The sequence below is a fragment of the Pinus tabuliformis genome, chromosome 3_2 (assembly GCF_031772625.1).
Source record: "Pinus tabuliformis cultivar Carrire ecotype Pingquan chromosome 3_2, CPIR1, whole genome shotgun sequence".
In the NCBI taxonomy this organism is placed as follows: domain Eukaryota; kingdom Viridiplantae; phylum Streptophyta; class Pinopsida; order Pinales; family Pinaceae; genus Pinus; species Pinus tabuliformis.
In genome coordinates, this window is record NC_142302.1 from 242,878,913 (window position 1) to 242,894,116 (window position 15,204).

At 39.2% G+C, this 15,204-nt stretch overlaps 1 protein-coding gene across 2 annotated transcripts in view; it reads left to right on the forward strand.

Moving 5' to 3' along the window:
- The window catches only part of LOC149180593 (sterol 3-beta-glucosyltransferase UGT80A2-like), a 394,856-nt gene that overhangs the window by 67,583 nt on the left and 312,069 nt on the right, over positions 1–15,204 (forward strand). The gene's annotated exons all lie outside the window — the stretch shown is intronic.

The following is a 15,204-nucleotide window of genomic DNA, read 5'->3' on the forward strand; positions in this document are numbered from 1 at the left end:
GAAAATATTGAGGTTTAGTTCATAAAATGATCTCAGCTTCCAAATTTTTGTATAAGATAACAATTTATTTTAATTTTTCAGTAATGAATAAGTAAAGCAACAAGAAAAACAATGGTCACACTGGATGGATTGTTAAACGTAAAAAAATGTGGATTCACCCTTTGGCTCATGCCTGTCGATACTCATACCTCCAATTGGCACTCTCATCTGCTGTTCTTTAGCAGTATCTTGATATGAAAAATGTGAAACATAAGTAGATTTTATTTTCACCTTTTAGCACTTCTGACAGATCTTGATAGTTCTTCAGAGTTTCAAAATGCCTTTCTTTGTTCAAACATGGAGTAGGGTATTCCTCTGATTTTTTCCACTAATCCTCTTAGAAGGGGTCTTTTCAATCAAAGAGCACAACCTAGCCATGTGTGGCATTATTGTGTCCTTGAGGGATTGGGATGTTAGGGGTGGAGCTGCCCCATCATCTAGTGAAGCAATTCATGCTGAGATCATATTTGATTTTAAGGGCAGAGACATCTTATTGGAGAACAAGATAGTATTAAAAGATTGTGTTGGGAGAATGAGGTGCATGCTCAATGTGGGTTTTGGGCAACCATAAAGTCATTACCAGAGGTTGCAATCTGCTGGAAACTTGTTTATGCCTGCCATGCAGAAGAAATAGTCTGAGTGTTGCAATCTCTTTTTGTTGTCTCTCCTTTTACTGCATTTTAGGGTGCAAGGGTAGAAGATGGTGATCTGATGAAGATAAAGGGCTGTCGGTTTTCTGAGTAGATGCCTCTGCATCCATTTGCTACTGCTAAATTGCTGCATGAATTGTTGTCACAAGGGGCAGGGGGTACAGTTAGGATTATGGAAACCCCTACTGCTGTCACTGCAGACACTGGGACAATGTGAGTTTTCCCTTAAATCATAAAGTAGGCCACAAAAGCTCATTACTGTAGTAATTGTTGAACGCTGTGTCGTCTACTTTCAGGGCATTGCCCATTCCAAATCCTCCACAGTTTAATCACACTGAAGTATTTAAATTTTAATCTGAATATCTATTACATTGTGTGTACCATTGAATGCAATATATTGACTTCATATATAAGTGGATTTATCTTTGTGAATCTTTAGTTTGGTGATTATGATGTGGTGTATGAAGGAAAAGGCAGGCGTCACAAGCTTTAGTGAAAGATTGAATGAGCTTTGGTGAAACATATGACTTAACATAATGCTAGGTGGCTGTCTTGTTGGTGTTTGTGCTCGGGCAGGTACTTCCACACTGGTGTAGGTGTCTAGGTATGCTGAAGTCGCCTAATTGACTCCTAACCTTAGCAATTACTTCAACAATTAAGCTAAGTTACCAGAAACGCCTGAGGAATTTGCCAGAAACGCGGAGCCCCATTTCCGAAACGGAAACGGATATGATCCTTGTCCGAAACGCTGTAAAAACGTTTTTGTGCCGTTTCAAAAAACCGGAAACTTCTTTTTTGTAATTGGATACGTTTCCAAGGGTTTTAAATTTTTTTTGATCCGTTTCCGGAAATCCAGAAACAGATCCATCAAAATTGTGATCGGAATCCACCCTTAAAATGTTAAAAAGCATGAAAATTTGTATAGCCATAAATAAATAATAAAAATGAAGAAATCAGATTTGCAAATAAACTCACTATAAACACAGTCTCATAATGTCTCTTCTAAATCTTTAGAAACAACAACACTCCATATATTTATCAAGGATTCTTACTACTCAGAAAAAGATAGATGTTCAAAAATGCAAACAAAAGGGTTTGATGAATGTCTTCGTAAAGAGATTTATTTGAGCGATTAATTTTCAGTTTGGTTAAGGTTTTGTTAATAACTTAATTGTCGTTGATTTTGCTATTGATTTGTTGACACCTAATCCGAAACGGATGAGGTGAAGCTGGACAGTCATCTAGAAGATGAACTGATCCGTTTTTTGTATATATAAATAATAGTTGTCTAATGAGAAATATCACCAGTTGTTTCTTGCGCTCATTAATTTCTGAGCTAACCTGGCCTGACATGGTATCAGAGCACAGGTCCCAGAAATAGCTCCTGCCTCTGCCAGGTTTCTACTGCCTCATGAAACCTACCTCTGTCCTGAGACTGCGTGCTTCTGGCGGTGATCTGAGCGCCAGCTCTATGCGTTGATGCGTGGAATGCGCTGTTACCTATACGTTGATGCGTTTCTGCTGTTGGTAAAAACCTATCTCATTCCATTCAAACAAAATTGATCTATGGTGACTGCGTTTTTTTATGACTGTGTTGTATTGTATAGAAGTTACGCTGCGTTATATTGTTCTTTTGAAGTCTGCGCTGCGTTTTTGTAAAGAACTGTGGTCACGCTGCGTTATATTGTTCTTTTGAAGTCTGCGTAATATTGAAGTATCGCTGCGTTTTTATAAAGAACTGTGGTTACGCTGCGTGGAATTGCTTTCTTGTTTTCACCGTGGAACTGTTTTCATCCACCTACTGCGCGTGCTTGTTGTGGCATGGGTCGTGAAGGCTCTTTAAGAATCATTTGAAATGGCATAAGTGTGGAGAAGCTACTTAGTACACCTCCCATATACCAGGGTGTGACCGGTTTGTATTTGAGTTAATGCGTGTATGGCAGTGGATATACTGGGTCGATCCCCTCGTTGGAGCTGCGGCCGCTGCTGCATACCACCAGTACGTTCTAAGGGCAGGCGCCTTCAAGGCGTTAGGGTCATCCCGGAGCCTGTCCGTCACTGCTACTTCACGGTAGAATGAAAACACCAAGATTCTTATCATTCCTTTCTTGTAATTTCCTTTGTTGAGGAGACCCGTGTTTTGTCGGTGGGTTTGAGCTTTGTTGATATAACAGATGCCGAGGTTTTGTATTACTGTATTGAAGACTGCCACTGCGTTGATGTATTATAGACTGCGTTGTATTGATGTATTGAAGACTGCGTTGATGCATTTCTTTTTGAAAAATGACTGAAGCCTGTACATGAAGATTGCGTTGTATTGATGACATGAAGACTGCGTTTTTTTTGTAAAGAGTTGAGTATTATATGGTAATCAGTTTTGTGCTGGCAGTTTGAGTATTGTATGCAGTTTTCAAAAGCAGTAAGAGTGTTTATATATCAGAGTGTTTATATCAGTCAGAGTATCAAAGCATGTGTAGTATTGCATTGATATATGTTGAAGAGATATCTTGAGCGCCATCTTTTTTCAAAACATAATATTGTAGCAGTGATATATGTTGAAGAGATACCTTGAGCGCCCTCTTTTTTTCTCAAAACATAATATTGTGGAAGTGATATATTACTGGTATAAGAAATGCTGATGATATGCTGATGAAATAAAATGCATAAGGCTGTGGCATAAGGATTCTTTTCTCAGCAGAAATTTTTTCTATCAACAGAAGTTTTTTGGCAGAGATAATTTTTTTTTACAGAATGCATTCAATCATTTCAATGGTCGGAATAGTTCTCACTGGCAAGGAGAACTATTCTGAATGGTCTCGAATGGTAAAACACACCCTCATCTACAATGAGCTGTGGAAAGGTGTGTGTGTCGGAGAAGAAGACAGAGACCCTGTGCAGCCCACATCAGACAAAGAACTCGCCATTTGGGAAAACAAGAACAGCAAAGCCTTTGCATTGATCGCAACATCCGTAAGTGAGGAAGTAAGTCGTCATATTTCATCCTATTCCACTGCCTTTGAAGCTTTACAAAAGCTGAAAGAACTCTATGATACACATTCTGCACTTGAAGTTGTTCAGCTCATGATTAAACTCTTCACTCTTGAACTGAAAAATAATGATCCTCGTACTCTTGCATCTGAAATAAAGTCTATAGTGCATGATATTAAATCCACTAAGGTTGAGCTGGATATCTCTCTTATTGCCTTTCTCAAAGCACTCTATCCTACCTACTCTAACTATCTTGAGTCTTTACAAGCAAATGGAAATCTTAAAGATATAACCTTTGACACTCTTGTGAAAAAGTTTGCTGAAAGAGAGAAAGCCTTTGGAAAGAAAACAGTCCCTGAATCTTCTGAAGAGACTGTTTGCCTTGCTCATAAAGAAAAGCATCCTGCTCAAGATTCTACAAGAGGAAGAGGTGGACGAAGAGGAAGAGGAAGATACTTCAGAGGCAGGGGGGGCAGACATCCTCAAGCAGAAAAGGCAGATCTGCATTGCATTCGCTGCAAACGAAATGGATCACATGATGCTTCTACATGCAAGCTACCATGGGACAAAGTTGAGCAGAGAAGAAATCAGCAGAAAGGTAAAACTGATGACACAGACAAAGGTAAAGCACCTGAATCCGCTCACTATATTGAGGCACAATGTAACATTGGAGTAAATGAAGATTTGTTTAATGCTTCACTTGCTTCTTCGAAAAATGACTGGTTGCTTGATTCAGGAGCAACCTGTCATATGACTTATAGGAGAGATTTCTTTGAAGATTTCACTGACAATGTTGATGGAGCAGTATACTTTGCAGATCAGTCAAAAATCAAGCCATCAGGGCTTGGCACAATCAGGCTTAAACTGTTTGGTCTTCCAGACTTTCTTCTGGACCATGTTCTATATCTCCCACAGCTGAAGAGAAACTTGCTGTCCCTGGTCCACATCCGCCAGCAAGGTCACTCCATTCACATGTTTGATGGCAAGCTTGAGGTAAGAAAGGCATCTGACCACTCACTTGTCATGAGGGGTATAGAAGAAGAAAGACTCCTTAAACTGCAAGGAACCTCTGCTCATGCACAACATTTCTCCTATATTTCTCATCATGAAGAAGGTGCACTTCCATCAAGTTTATTATGGCATGCTAGATTTGGACATTTAAACTATGATAGTCTCCGCTTGTTGAAGAAAAATGGTGTTGCTGGTTTGCCTACAATTCCTAGAAAACATAAACAATGTGATGCTTGCATTCTAGGAAAGCATAGCAAACAGTCTTTTCATGATTCACATTCAAGAGCACATAGGAAGCTTGAACTTATTCATTCAGATTTATGTGGTCCAATGCCTGTTCCTTCTGCAAATGGAAATAAATATATCATGACATTTATTGATGATTACACCAGAATGTGTTGGGTTTATTTTTTGAAGAACAAATCTGATGCTTTTCAAACATTCAAGAATTTTCATAAATGGATTGAAAATGATGCACAATCTCATATTGGGTCTATTCGCACTGATAATGGAAAAGAATATACATCAAATGAATTTGAACACTATCTTCGCCAACATGGGATTAAACATCAAACAACTGTGCCTTATAATCCTCAACAGAATGGTGTAGCTGAAAGAATGAACAGAACAATTTTGAATATGGTACGATCCATGCTTTTCTTCAAAAATGTAAAGACAATGTTTTGGGCTGATGCTGTTCTATGTGCTGCATATATAAAGAATAGATGTCCATCTAGTGCTATAAGAAACAAGACTCCTTATGAATTGTGGTATGGACATGTTCCTTCGGTAAAACATCTCAGGATTTTTGGTTCCACCTGTTATGCTTTAATACCAAAGGTACATAGAAACAAACTTGGTGCTAGAAGTCGTAAGTGCATCTTCCTGGGGTATTCAAACATATCTAAAGCATACCGCCTTTATGATGAAGTAAATAAGAAGTTTGTTTTATCTAGAGATGTCATTTTTCTTGAATCATCCAAATCAGACAGTGTTGTTGAGCGGCAACTTGATCGCTTGGATAGATTCACAAAACCGAAATCATTCCAAGAGTTTGATAATCAGATTCCACATCTTGAAGGGGGGATTCCTATACTAGATCAACATGTGGAATCTTCTTCTGAAGAACAATCTCCCCTGCATGACACTCCAACAACGGATGATGCTTTAAGTGATGTAATTGATAGAATTGGGAGACTCAATCTTGATTCAGACCCAACTCAATCAACAGAACAGCCTGGACCATCTCAGAAAGGTCCCCCAAAGTGGCTGACAAAGACACTTGAAAGTGTTCATCCTGATGAAATTGGAAAAACAGGAACCAGAAATTCAAACCGACAAGATGGAGGTGATGTAGATAACTCTAATTCACCTGTTGATATGGATGTTACTTATGATTGTGAATTGAACTTGTCTACAGATTTTGAACCAACTTCCTTCAAAGAAGCTGCTTCTCATGATGAATGGAAAGAAGCGATGCAGAAGGAGTATGATGCCCTCATAAAGAATGGCACTTGGAAGCTGGTTGATCCTCCATTTGGAACAAAACCAATTGGCTGCAAGTGGGTCTACAAGAACAAGTACAAAGCTGATGGCTCACTTGACAAGCACAAAGCTAGGCTTGTGGCAAAAGGTTTTGCACAGAAGGAAGGGGTCGATTATGAGGAAACTTTTGCTCCCACAGCAAAATGGGCCACCATCCGGACACTCTTTGCACTAGCTGCTCAGAACGGTTGGAAAGTCCATCAAATGGATGTAAAAACTGCATTCTTGAATGGAGATCTAAAAGAGAATGTTTTTATGTCCCAGCCTGAAGGATTTGCTGTGAAAGGACATGAACACAAAGTATGCAAACTTGTGAAGTCCTTGTATGGCCTCAAACAAGCACCACGAGCCTGGTATGAAAAACTAACTGAGCATCTTCTGAAACTCAACTTCAAACATTTTGATCTTGATGATGCAACTTTATTTGTCAAGAAAGTTGGCAAAACAGTTGTATATCTTGTGGTATATGTAGATGATCTTTTAATGACAGGGAACAATGAAAGCTATATTGCATCCATAAAGAAAGAATTAGGAAATTTTTTTGAAATGACTGATTTGGGCTATGTTCATTACTATCTTGGCATTGAAGTAACCCAACATCCAAAGTCCATATTTCTTTCTCAAAAGAAATACATTGGAGATTTGTTAAACAGATTTGGCATGACAGAGTGCAATCCCCTTTCTACTCCAATGGAACAAAACTTGAAGCTCACATCTATTGAAGGAAAGGAATTTGAGGATGCAACAAAGTATAGACAGCTTGTAGGAAGTCTCATCTACCTCACTACTACCAGACCAGACATTTCATTTGCTGTTGGAATCCTCTCCAGGTTTATGCAAAAGCCTTGTGAGGGACATTGGTCTGCTGCAAAAAGAGTTCTAAGGTACTTGAAGGGAACTCAAGACCTTGGAATCAAGTATACACAGGTGGACGACTTCAACTTGATTGGATACTCTGATTCAGACTTCGATGGAGACAAAGAAACTGGGGTATCTACTTCAAGATATGCTATGAGTCTTGGATCGGGAGCTGTCTCCTGGAGATCACGCAAACAATCAGTACCAGCAGATTCCACAATAGAAGCAGAATACGTGGCAGCAGCTGAAGCAACGAAAGAAATTGTGTGGCTTAGGAAAATTCTTGAAGATTTGCAAGTAAAACAAATACAATCTACTCCACTCATGATTGATAACACCTCTGCAATAAAGTTGGCCAAGAACCCAAAGTTCCATGATCGTACTAAGCACATCAATACTAAATATCATCTGATCCGACATCATGTTGAGGCCAAAACAATCCATCTCCGTCATTGTTCCACAAATGAGCAAATTGCAGACATCTTCACCAAAGCGCTTGGAAGAGAAAAGCTTGAAAGATTCAGAACGATGCTTGGACTCACCAACATCCCTTCAGATTAAGGGGGGGAATGTTGACACCTAATCCGAAACGGATGAGGTGAAGCTGGACAGTCATCTAGAAGATGAACTGATCCGTTTTTTGTATATATAAATAATAGTTGTCTAATGAGAAATATCACCAGTTGTTTCTTGCGCTCATTAATTTCTGAGCTAACCTGGCCTGACATGATTTCATAAATCGCTCCAATATAGCAAATCTTCTCTAGCCAATCTTTTGCCTGCATATAGTCAAGAGACCAAACTGATGTTGAGAAGATTGAAATGTTCAATTAGGTCTTGACGGAATATCTCAATGATCCCATGGGCCTTTTAATTGCCATGCAAGGAAGATAGATACCATGTGCCATGCATGGCACGTTCTTTGAAGGAGTTGAACCCGAAAGCACAAAGGCTGTAGCATTTTTTATTACATTACTAATAATGATGACAATGTGTTGAATGTTATAATAATCACTAATGATGATGACAATATTTATGCTGAATTGATGAGGATGATTTGTTTATGTTGAACTCATGATGATGATTATGTGTTTTTAGATATAAAATCTAGATTCTAAAAGATGAGGGACCCAACTTGTGGGCATAAAACCCCAAAGGAGAAGATGTGGCATTTTATCATTGGTTAAAATGGCCTTCATTAAAAGTCAACTCAAATACTATGATGACACAAGTTTATTTTATGGAGGATCTTAAATTCAAATTTATGTACAAGTTGGCAAAAGGGATGGTCTATATAAGTGCATCCAAAGTTATTATGGTCCAAGGCAGTTATAATAAATTGAATTTATTTTCAATAGGATAAATCGACCTCAACAAATTAAGTTGGCGACCTTAACAAAAATTCGTTTTCCCCTTTTTGAAAGTCAGTCGACAAATCACCAAATAATGAAGTCTTTTGTTCACCTCAGAAGTAAGGACTTTGATTGAATTATCTAGCGAAGAAATAGATGTCTGTGGCCCTGTGAAACTATTTGGTGAATGTGATGAGAAGGCCTACTTGGTAAGGGTTTATGGTTTTTACATTTTTTATTGGGTTATTGGCCTCGTGGGTTTGGAATTTCGTCTTGCAGGATCCTCAGAACTCCCTGCGGCCTTGTTCAAGATTCAGTGATCACTTGTTGCGGATGACTTCTGAGCATCCATTTCAGTGGTTTTGATAACAAAGTTTAGTTCTATTGCATCTGTCCAACGAGAACATTATTTAGACTGACAGTTCTAAAGTGGTTGGAATTCTCTAGTTGTACGCTGAAGAATTTCTAGATGCAATTGCTTTGATGTTTACAGCCGCTCTTGCAACTAGATCTGAGGTCATACATCAACTTTTAAACCAACAAAGGAGGGTCTTTGATATGGTACAGTATTACCAACTTATCTCTGCGTCTTGTTTGGCAAATAACCCAATTGCATCTGTGGACTTGTATCCGGTGCATTGAAGTAACATTGTTGAAGAATTTTGGCACACATTATTTCTCCTATGCATTTCTGGGCATATGATTGCTTGATTATGCAGTCCGTTGCATATCTAGTCAGAAGACAATGTAAATATTCTGGGACTCTCTGCAGACTATACATGTTAGATTTGAAAATTCTCTAAAAGCACCTTGTCCCTGCGGCCTCATTGAAGAATCAATATAAGGAATGGTTGAGGTACATCTAGTCACTGTGCACAGAACCTGAACTTCAGAGAATTGTTTCTTGAGAGTTTGGTTATGCATTAAAGCATATAGTTAGCCGACCAATCTCCATGATTCACACAGTCCAAGCCTATAACAGAGACATAATTGCAGCTCTCCCAAACTAATCAAATAAACTGTTTCGTATGACTGTTTGTGCTTTAAGTTAAACACTGGACTTATACAGATGCCTAAAGCCCTAATAAGGCCGATCTCACTGAAATCGCTCAGGTATATTTGTCGTGGTACGAGGTTGAATTAAAGCAGTCCATTGAGCAACTCTGAGATAACATTCAGCTCTGTGGCATGCACTGATGAGGATTCTTCGAAATTGGTTACACTGTTGCAAGTCTATTTCCTTGCGCAGGATATATCACATATGAAGTCACAATCGATTTGCATCTAGCATGAAGCTTGTCAACATGTTGACATTATATATATATATATATATATAATTGCCAGCTTTATGTTCGACTCATGTATCATTGTGTATCCAAATGTATAGGGGACATACTCAATTTACCTAAGATCTCAGATTCTAGTCCCCACTAGTATGATTGAATATTGTTAATTTATATTTTGATTATTAAAGTCCATTTTGTTGCATAAATAAAAGCTAGGGAAGGTTCACTTTGTATGGTTATATGAGGACCGATAAGTTGATTGTTGGCACGTATTGGCTATTGAAGGTCCGTAGTGTGATTAAGTTATTTATTTTTCATTTTGTTGAACAGTCAACTTCTTGTTGATGGGCATTCTGTAGCACATGTATCATTTGAGCAATTTGTAGAACAACGACAGAAAGTGACATTTTGTAGAATGTTTGGCCAACTATATGGTTTAATATAGCATTATTGATTCAAATTAAGAACCCGGAAGAGTATTGAGATCAAAGCTTAGAGACGAAACTTGTTCAAGTGGTTGATGACAGTGTTTGCTAGATGGCAGTAATGTTGCAGGACTGATTATAGTTTGGTCACTCACTTGCATATTGATGATTTGAGAAGTTAGGGTTTGAGACAACAGAGAGGGGTTACTTGACTTTGTTGCAACAATTAAGACAATTTAAGGTTAGGCACAACACAGATTGGTGGCACCTAGGGTTGTGCTTGTGGACACAAGTTAAAAGTGTCAGTAGTGGCAGTGTCACAAGATTGTGATGCTAGAGCAGAGATAGTGCAGGTCATTGTCTTAATGGATTGGAAATACTTTTGCTAGAGTTATTGACAAATATATCTATACAACAAGCAGTGTTGGTTACAATTGTGGAGCTAGGGTTTCAACTTCGGAAGTTGAAATATTGCATTGACATTGACAAGTAGGGTTTGATGTGCAGTTTGAGTAGAGGCAAAATTAATTGACAATTTCTTGTATCACAATATTGTTATCGAGCACAGGTGGATCCAGTCTAAAATTGTGAAACATTGTCCACCCACTGATCAGGGTGGCAGGGTGGTGCAAGGCAGGAGAGTAGAGTCTCCTTCAGGTTGGAGCCTAAGAATACTTCAGGGTGGCAGGGTGGTGCTAGGGCAGGTTGTAGCCTGCACAGGGCGTTGGAGTGTTCGTCCAGTAGTAGCCAATAAACAAGGTGTTGGAGCATCTGTCAAGTTGGAGCCTGAAAAATAGGGCATTGGAGCATCCTTTTGGTTGCAACTGGTAATCAGGGCATATGAGCGTCCAATAGGTTGGAGCCTGTAAATCAGAGGATTGGAGCCTCCTTAAGTTGGAGCTAAAAACTTGATGTAAATCTTTTGAAGACAAATATTAAGAAGTGTTCGGTGGTTTTTGTCACGGAGCGATTCCCACATAAAAATCTCAGTCGCTACTGTCTTTATTGTTATGCATTGTTGAATGGTGTTGATGAATGTTTATGTTTATCTGATGCTAATAATATTTAATGCTTTGTTCATTTAAAAATATATTAATTGATAAGAAATGTTGATTCACTGCACTCTTAGTATTTCCAACAATTAGTATTGGAGCACGTTCCTTCAGTAGCAGCTGAACAGTTGGTAGGTAGATCTCTTAGTGCAAAGATGGGAAAATCAAAGAAGCAAGCCGCCAAGCCTTCAAAAGAATCAAAGGAAGTTCCAGGTATTAAATAGTTTCAGATACTATCACTGTTGATGAAGAAAGAGAGGTTGGTCCAATTCCTTTGTTTACTAATCAAAGCTAAAATGGAAGCCTGTTTGCAAACTATTGGATGTAATGTATGGTTTTCAGTACAACAAATGTGTACATTTAAACAAAAGGAAAATGTAAATGACCATACACATGAATGGGAAGTTTTGGCAACTAGACAAAATGGATTCACAAATGAACAACTGTTAAAAATGTACATCTGTGGACTAAAAGATTATATCCATGGTGAAATAAAGCTATGGAATCCTAAAACAATTGAGGATGCTAGGTACACAACAAAATTGATTGAACAAAAGAACAAGTTCAACAAGCCATCTTTTACAGGTCCAAAAAATTAAGTAGATATTCGAATGAAAGGTCAAAAAAGTACCCCATAGACAAGTTTGACAAGTATATACCTCCTCCCTTAAGAGAAGAAGAGAATCAACATCAAGGCTCGGACAAGAAATGGGTCAACAAATGTAGGTATTGTGGAGACAACTGGACACCCAAGCACATATGCAATAACAAAAAACTATATACATGTGAAGCCAAGGTAGAATTTGACACATTCAACAACGACTCAGAAGTAGAATGTAAGGAAGAAAATAATATTCAAAATATAGAAGATGAGGAGGCCATGCCCAAGATATCGCTTGCCGCAATAATAGGAATAACACAACCCCAAACATTGAAACTAAGAGGGCATGTAAAAAAAGAAAATGTCACTGTACTCATAGACATAGGAAGCATCCATAACTTCATAGATATAAATGTCACAAAAAGACTAAATCTATTTGTATATCTAGTCCTAGACATAAGATTGATGGTAGCAAATATCAAATAAATTGGTGGAGTCAGAATGTGCCACAAAGTCAAGCTATAGTTAGAAGATTACAAATTAGAATCTGGATTTTACATCATGCCTCTGGGAGGAGTAGACGTCATATTGGGAATTCAACGGTTGCAAACCCCGGGGACCTATTTTGCAAACCACCAAAAACATGTAATGTTCCCTATTGATTGATTGACCAAGGGGGACGAAGTAGCCTATCCAACCCTGTAGGCTATAGTCATTGATAAATGGGGAAACACATTATCCAATGTTTTGGGGCAACTTTGGGCACATTCTGGGGTAGTTGGGGCAAAATGCCCAAATTGGGGCTACGCTTGCAAACCCCACATTAGATTAGGAAAGAGAAACCGCCCATGAAGAACCTATTTATAAAGGAGAGATGGAATCATTATCTCATCAATGAATTGGATTGGATTATCTCTGTTTTCTTTGAGCCTGAGTCTTTGAGGGTTTTAAGGCCCCTTTTCCTTTGGTTGGTTTCAGTGGTTATGATCCCACCCTAGCCAGTCCGTTTCTCTCTCTCATTGTTTGACAAATTGCTCTAAAGATACTTCATCTGGTTTTTGGCATTCAAGGAGGAGGATTCCTGGATTGTTTTGGGTTCTAGTGATTTCTATAGCCTAATTAGGGTAGCGAAGCTATTGAAGAGGACAACGAATTCATTCCAGGCAGTTGTCCAAGAATCAAGACAACGACCCCATTTCAACCTTGTTGTGTAGCTGAGTTTGATCTAACGTTGCAGATGGTTTCCTGTAGAGGAATTTCCAGACAACAACTGATTTGAAATGAAATTTGATCACAACATCAACCATGCAGGGCCGTGTTACCACTCAAACTAGCAGGGGTCCTAAAGGGGCAACTACTAGGACAAGGGCAACAATGGAGACTTAGCCCACTGTCACCTCAACTAAGGCTCCCTACTCTTAACGGAATTTCATAGATGGGAGGAGACTCGGTATGAGTGATTAGGTGCTAAGTATTTAGCACAAAAATCAAAGTTTTCAGAATGGCTCGAAACCTGAATGACTGCGTCTGTATCGGAAAAACGATCCTAACACAACTCGTTTTGTCGAAAACCGAGTTTGTATGAGAAAGTTATTGTGTTCTGATCGCTTTGCTGCCGAGTCACTACAGTCCGTATTGTTGACGTGGCAAGTGACTAGGCATGGTCAAAGATGGTCAACAACGTATCACAGATGGACAAGTGGTATCGTTTCATTAAGTTTCAGGTGGTGTGTTGGCACGTTTCTATTGGTTCGTTTTGGGCCAATGAAAGAATGCCACATGGAAAGCCCGAAGGCCGCCATGTGGCACCTCCTAAAGGCCTTGGCAATCTCGACAAAGGAGCAAAATTTTATGGTGGAGGTCGGGGTCGAACCCGTGACCTTCGACGTATCGTCCACATACCTTAACCGCCTCCGCTACCGGGTGATGCTTACCCCATGGGCCCATAAGCTTTCCGCATATATTTAAAGTTTATTAATGTTGGGGTTGGCGGTTAGGAGGGCCAGCCCTCCGCATGTGAACAAGCCACCACAAACTACAAACAGTTACATAAACCGTCGACTCCAACCTGTTGGAATTTCTAAGTTTAACTCGATAGAAATTCTTCCTGTACTATCTGATTTATTTCTTCCTACTTGTTCAATTACTTAATAAGTTATTTACCATGTAAATACTGAAAATAAATACAATTACAGTATCAACACATACAGACCATCAACTGAAAGTAAACAAGCACATAAATGACACCATTGTTTTTGGACTAATGTCCCCGGAAAGACCCAATGCAGGAAAACCGGTGCAACTATTCAGAGGGTTTTATTATTATGCAGTTTTAGAATATAACCTGGGTGCCAGAAATGGCTCACCCAACAATGAATGCCCTCGACAGTAGTACCTCTCAGTCGGAGATAGATATTCCAGCTAAATCACTTGATGAACTATCCCACAGCAACAATGCAACTTCTGCTGCTCTACGTCACTCTGATAAGGACTTCGTCACCCTATCCGGCTCTACAACTCCCAGTCTGTCTCATGAAATATCTCCTAGCACTGCCTCTAGGCTCTGTGTCAGCCTCTTTCGCCCATCGTTAGCCTCTCTGGGCTTTGCGTCAACCTCCAGAGCCTCTGCGTGGCCTTTGGCTGCCTCTGCGTGGCCTTTGGCTGCCTCTGCGTGGCCTCTAGCTGGCTCTACGTCAACCTCTCTCGGCTTTTGCGCTGATCCTCTCAGTACTAACTCTGCCTCTCTGCTATGTATTCATTGCCCCTCAGCTGCAACTCTGATCACTCACTCAATTTCCTCAGCAAACCCTGCCCCAGAAAATCGAGTTCTCGATCTCTCTTGGTGTGTCCTCCAACTGACCCTCAAGCCTCCTCTTATACTTTTCTCGTTGGTCCATCAACAGTCGAGATTAAATCTCTAATCAACGGTAAGATGAGATTTAGCTTGATCCATGACTTTTGGACCATTCTAACCCGATTTTATATTAATTCACATTAATATTTTATTTTTTCCTAAGTTTAGACCTAGGAGCTCCATTAAAACTATTAATTATTTCAATATCTCTCAAACCAGTTACATTCTGCCCAAACCATTTCTGGGTCTTGGAGATCTCATGTGCTTTAGCCTCTCCACCAATTTTCGTGTGTTAATTTTAGGTATGTTCTATGCTTAGAGCAATTTATTTCAATTTTCACAGTTAGCTCAATATCTTTTCCAGATTAGCAATCACATCAACATTAAAGTAAACTGTAGATAGAATATAAACATAAATCGCAGAAGACAAGCCAAGACAAGAGGACACAAGATGTGGCGCTAGCCAGGGACAAACCCGAATGTGGGGAAACCCTTGATCAATTCTTCTTATATGTTCTTTAATAGTTCAACATAGAGAGAGAG